Below are 6,663 nucleotides of genomic sequence, written 5' to 3'. Positions count from 1 at the left end.
GGATTTTACGGCGCCACCTTAATTAAGACCCTGAACTTCACATTTTAATGGAAAAAAGAGCGATGTGACTTGGATGTAATGAGTAACGCGACACTTTTGTAGAAATGTAGTGAAGTAGAAAGTACAGATACTTACTGTAAAATGTAGTGGAGTAAAAGTAGAAAGTATCCATTATTAAATCTACTTAAGTAAAGTACAGATACACGAAAATTGTACTTAAGTACAGTAATGAAGTACTTGTACTTTGTTACTTCCCACCACTGATCACAACCCACTATTTTAACAGTGCTTAATTTAAAAGCCCCGCTCAATAATAAAATGCTCTCACCCAGAGCTCACAAGAGGAGGAGAGAAGGGGTTCGACAAACAGCATACATTGATTCAACATTGATCAGACGTTGGCATTTCAATCATTAGATTTCAACCACAAAACATTGATTCAATAACATCTCTTCAACATCGACTGACTTCAACCAAAAACCAAAAATCAACCATTCAACATTGAATTACCATCTTGTGCTATCTAGGGAGTGCCCAATTCTCTGGAGGGGTCTTTCACCCAGCCCCTTTTGCACCTTTGATTGACACTTCGGCTAAACCCACATCCAAGCAATATATATTGTCCACAATTTATCACTGCACATGCAATTAAATGGCAGAAATATGGCAATGTTCACACAGCAAGCTGTCTGTCACAAAATAGATGTCTTCAAATGTTAAAGTATTGAAGTCCTTTTTGTTTATTTCTACTATATTGTACTGTAGGATACTATCAAATTTTGCTCTGTATTTAACAAGTCATACCAAAACATATTTGAACAGCCAAATATCTCCTGCAATGACTTTGGAAAGCATAAATACTGTACATTTAAATTCGTACTGCCACCTAAAACATATAGAGCAGTTTATTAACTATTTCACTATTTTCTGTCACTTTGGATGTTCCAGTTACCGAAATCCATACTGTCCATATTCTTCAATTTTTGCACTTTGAGCACATACTTCATTAGAGGGGCGTAGGTGTAGTGCAAAATGAGACAATTACAGGAAAATCGTTTATCCGTAGTCATCAGTAGTCATGCTAAGTTTCATTAGTATCTATGACAGATTCTGCTGTCAGGAAGAAGCTGTACACTAGAAGAGAGAAGGGTGGAAGGTGTGAGCAAGTGTGCACACAAGCATGATTGACAGTGCTAAAACCTGCCACTTGGCTCTGATTGGTATTTTCTGACTGCAGTTTGTACTCAGAGTCCTGGAAAGAAGGGAGAGGAGCTAGATTTTTTTTCACAGATTATCTGTCCCTTATTATACTGTCACAACACAGTGGTAATTTTAACAAATATATGGGGATTTTTTTTTTTTATAAAAGTTACATGTAATTTTAAGGCTCCATTTCTGCTTTTTAAATATAGTTTCTTTATTGTAATAGTCTAATTTTAATATATTTTCATTTGCTGTAGGTGGAAAATCATTTTAATTAACAGAAATAAAGGCTTTCAAACATCCATCTGTGTGTAATTTAGAGTGTTTCACTTAGTAATTAAGTTCTTTAATTAGATGGGCTTTTCAATTTTATGTAATTTATTGAATAGATCTGTGCAGACACATGGAAAAGAGCTATCTATATATGTAGTCAGATAGACTGTGTATATTAATGACAAATCAAGCAGAAAAAAAAATAACAACACAGAAATGGAAATTAAATCATTTGATAAAAGTTTAAAAACATTTACAAATTCTAAGCTTGACTTTATTTGTTTGGTCTCAAATGAACAAATGCAAAAGTCTAATAAAAGATTCTGTTTTCTGCATAAGCGCTAAATGAAGAAAATACAGTAACCTGCATGTAATGAGGTGCCATCAAGATTAAGTCAAAACTTTCACAAAGAAAAAGTTAAAAATCTTAAACATATCAGAGAACATGTTTCATTTAGAAAAAACTAGTAAAAATGTGTACCAATAAAATCTCTGCATGAACTTACCTGAAAGTGTTTCATTCCTTCTCATAAAAATCCTGAAAGTGCCATTATTCCAGTTGATGGGCCATTGGCAGGCTGCAGGTCAAATAGAACCTGGAGGGAGAGCAGATAGGCTGACAAGTGACTGGTGAAAAGAGGTACTGAAGGTACTGAAGTCTAAAGTACGTCAGATGAGAACAGAAAGCCTAGCCTATGGCATCAAGGAGACAGGAGGTGCCTAACCAATGACAGCACGTTCTTTTATGAGAACCCACTATCCAGGCAATGGATTCAGTCAAGCACTTGCGCAGGTAAGACTAATTTCTTTTCACCTTCATACAGTCAGTCTGCTGATGTGTGGAATGACAATAGTACCGCCAACGTCAGTGACTGGTTCAAGGTTGCAGGCACATTTATCTTGAAGACTGCACAACAAAAAGCTTCACTCATTACATGGACACAACAATGTTCCCAGAAGTCATTGATGTAGAGAGACAGAAAGCTTGGCTAACACACAGGGACGTGCTTCAATGTTAGGTGGCATGTGAGGATCCAAAATATATTCAGATTTTGGTAACACTTTATTTGAAGGGGTGTGCATAAGACTGACATGACACTGTTATGAACATGAGAAAGTGTTCATGAATGTTTGTGGCTATTGTCATTGTCATTCAGTAAATAATGACTTTTCTAAAGCAAAGTTGATGTTTAAAATGTTTTTGTTATGACAACTTGACATTCATGAAGACTAAATGTTCATGACAGGTGTAATGTCATGTTTGACAGTGTCATGTCAGTCATAATAATGTACCAGCTCCAGATAAGTCCTGCCCCCACAAGTTTATAGAGTAGACAGGATGGATGAGATGTGTGCATCACTTCCTCTGCCTCTTTTTATCCTGACGTGTCCACAGACATGAATACATAGATGCCTCATTGATCGGGTCGGCCCGTTACTGCAGGGTCCGCCTTATTGACTGTGGCATATCTTCCATTAAGATAATCCAAGTAAGTGGACCGAACTTCTTAAAATGCAAAGTATTTTAAGTTAATACCTCTCACTGATACATTCTCTCACACACATTTCTATAATATATTTGAGAATCAAAAAAGCACTAAATACAACATTTCTAACTTGTTGATGTGATTAATTGTTTTGGAGGCTTTCTGAATAAAGAGCACAATGTTTATATTTGATACAACATATTCTGACCAATCGCTTTTATATTGACATTGATGAACAGACACACGGCTTTACAGAGGTGTGTTCATGAACATATTTTCACAATTCCATAATTTAATGTTCATTTTGTCGTTTCAAGATATGAAGAAAAAATGCTCCTTTTAATTTTTAGGTATTTTATTATAAAAACAATACACTTTGATAAATCAGTCATTGTCAAACATCAGCTACATACTACTCTTACTTTTACATCTTAATGCCTTTCATATACAAGTACTTGATTGTGTTTTACTGTCATACTTTCACAATGAAGCTTTTTTTTTTTTTAATACATCTTAAAATAATCTAGTCCTGTGTCCCCGGGCCATTTGGGGGCGCTGGTTTGCAGGGTTTTTGTTTTTTTCTTTTCTTGAAAACAGGAAAACGAAGTAATCCAACAAGAAGTCTTCTTCTCCCCATATGGGAAAAAAAGAAAGATCTTTTTCTCCAAATCAAACACACCATCTGCTCCTTTATATCCCTTTGAATGCCAATATGAGTATCTCAGTTGTGTAAGATTGAAAGACATTATAGTCATCATATTTGGCTGCATGCACTGCATGCATTTATTAGGTCATATTATGATTTGAATACATGCATTGCTGTCTGGATGTATCATATTATTAAGAACTTATGGTTCTTCTTCATACATTTGTGGTGTTCTTGACTATTCTTTTTTTTTTTGGTATTGAAAGATACAATTTTTCAAAAGGTGAGAAACCTTATGTTATGGCCACTCTTGCATCACAAAAGTTCCAGAAAACAAAAATGCCAGAGTAGTCCCACAGGAGGAGGTTTTCAGCTCACTTAAAACAATAAAAAGTACTCGCGGAGACTTTTCCTGTTTCAAAGGAGTTTCTTTTACTTATAAAAATAACAAAAAATTATCTCCAAGTTGACTTCAAACAAAATGTTAATTTGCGGTACAAAAACCTTTTCACTCCTTCACCAAACAATCAGATGAGCCCCAGCAGCTGCTTCTGCCTGTTAATCACTGCAGGAGGCTGACTGACGAGGAGGAGGGTCTAAGCAAAACAAATAAATGCATACATAAATATACAATAGATCTACCATTCATATGGCTTTAAATCTGTGGAAATGAATAATTTAGCAAAAAATAAATCTAATTCTTAATAGGCACCAACACCTTGGGACATGCTACAATTGCAGAAGACTGTTCTATTGGTTCTGAGTATGGCCTGCTTCCCAACATTGACATTACCAGGAGCACCACAACCGACATGAAAAGACTCAAAGCAATAAGGACTTAATGATTTAAAAGATTAGCATTTTATTTAAAATCAAACATTTCTAACTTTGCTATGCTTCAGCTTGGTCAATTAGTTTTTCTAAATTATTGAAGTGAGAGAAACTAATATAAGCACTTGTTTTTAATAGAGAAGCTTCAGTTACAATAATAATTACACTTATTTATCTCGGGTAATCAACATACAACACTGAGCAGGAAAATGGGAGCTTTGATGAAATGCTTCCATCTCCTTTCACATTCCCAAGAGATGCTAATCAGATTGATCATAACAATGATCACACACTCTTTGTTTAACCTACAGGAGCCAGGACAGACTCTCTGCTACCAACTGTCCCAACACTTTTATAATGAAATAAAACAGTAAAACAAAATTATGCGTCAACATTTACCGTGCATTGCCTCATAATCTTATTTTTTCATATTACATAATTTGTTAAATATTTTCATACACTTCAAATTTGTATTGGATTCCATTCTCCTCCTGAAGCTCTTTTGGGACTCCTGGAAACCTGAAGAAGAAAATAAATATGATGTAATGCACAAGAGTAGAGAAAACCCTCCAATTCATTCNGCAGAAGACTGTTCTATTGGTTCTGAGTATGGCCTGCTTCCCAACATTGACATTACCAGGAGCACCACAACCGACATGAAAAGACTCAAAGCAATAAGGACTTAATGATTTAAAAGATTAGCATTTTATTTAAAATCAAACATTTCTAACTTTGCTATGCTTCAGCTTGGTCAATTAGTTTTTCTAAATTATTGAAGTGAGAGAAACTAATATAAGCACTTGTTTTTAATAGAGAAGCTTCAGTTACAATAATAATTACACTTATTTATCTCGGGTAATCAACATACAACACTTAGCAGGAAAATGGGAGCTTTGATGAAATGCTTCCATCTCCTTTCACATTCCCAAGAGATGCTAATCAGATTGATCATAACAATGATCACACACTCTTTGTTTAACCTACAGAAGCCAGGACAGACTCTCTGCTACCAACTGTCCCAACACTTTTATAATGAAATAAAGCAGTAAAACAAAATTATGCATCAACATTTACAGTGCATTGCCTCATTATCTTATTTTTTCATATTACATAATTTGTTAAATATTTTCATACACTTCAAATTTGTATTGGATTCCATTCTCCTCCTGAAGCTCTTTTGGGACTCCTGGAAACCTGAAGAAGAAAATAAATATGATGTAATGCACAAGAGTAGAGAAAACCCTCCAATTCATTCCAATTGAGCGTATTATCAATTAATTATTCAAAGTAGATTAATAAATTTCTATCCAAGGAAAGCCAACAGATAGCATCACCGACTGGCAGCATTCAATTCTCCTGGACAAACATGTAGCACTTGTGTTTGTGTTGTTGTCTTTACAGCAATCATTGTAATGTCAACAATTACAAACGATTGAAAATATTTTCAAAAACCTAATTTTATCTAATTCATCTACAAATTATGGATCTAGTCAGCTGGTCTCTCGATGCAATTGATCAAATTTTCTCAACTAGAAGACTGGGGAAAGGAGAGCCTGCGTGTCCTGCTGGAACTCACCCAGCAGGATACATTTTGGACTCTTGGGATGTCCACAAACACTTTTGTCTGTCCACATTATACCTGGAAGACGTGGAGCATCTGTATTTATTTCATGATAGTGGGATTTCTGCTGGCAGATACCCGGCATATTGACAAATTCAGAAGACTTCGGCAGCTGTTTTGGCCCTCGTCAAGCTGCCTGATCAGTGTGATGGATTGGGTTTTCTGGTGAACACTGTGGAACCACAGCAAACCGGACACAATTCTTGCTGAGATTTGCAGCCTGGCTGCAGGTACTGGAGCTCACCAATGGGTTGGAATTGATCTTGGAGAATTTGCAAATCCAGCCTGTCGGGAAAGGCAAATTTTAACAGGAATGATTGGAATTAACAGAGATGCTCCAGGAGACTTTAGGACAGACTGAAAATTTTAAATCTGTCTGAACTAAAGAATATTCTTATATCAACTGGCTCCCCTGTGTCTGCCTCTGCTGGCTGGCTATCTCTAATCTCCTAGAGCAGTGGTTCCCAAACTTTTTCTTCTGCGTCCCCCCAGTGGTTTCCAGACATTTTCTGCACTCCCCCTATGGATTACAAATGGCTGTCTGGTTGAAACGACGCGTGTGACGGGGGGGGAGGGGGTCGACTTTTTTGGGGGCAAAATGA

General features: G+C 36.1%; 1 protein-coding gene across 1 annotated transcript in view; it reads right to left on the bottom strand.

Moving 5' to 3' along the window:
• The window catches only part of ankrd34bb (ankyrin repeat domain 34Bb), a 41,366-nt gene extending 38,094 nt beyond the window's left edge, over nt 1-3,272 (bottom strand). Inside the window, exon 1 of the mRNA XM_007577428.2 lies at nt 1,983-3,272. The gene's annotated coding sequence lies outside the window, so the exon portion shown is untranslated. The remainder of the gene's footprint in view (nt 1-1,982) is intronic.
• Between the last annotated feature and the right edge of the window lie 3,391 nt (nt 3,273-6,663).

Source organism: Poecilia formosa, unplaced genomic scaffold (assembly GCF_000485575.1).
Source record: "Poecilia formosa unplaced genomic scaffold, Poecilia_formosa-5.1.2 Scaffold441, whole genome shotgun sequence".
NCBI lineage: Eukaryota > Metazoa > Chordata > Actinopteri > Cyprinodontiformes > Poeciliidae > Poecilia > Poecilia formosa.
The sequence above is the reverse complement of the archived record's forward strand: the minus strand, read 5'-3'. Positions and strand labels throughout refer to the sequence as shown.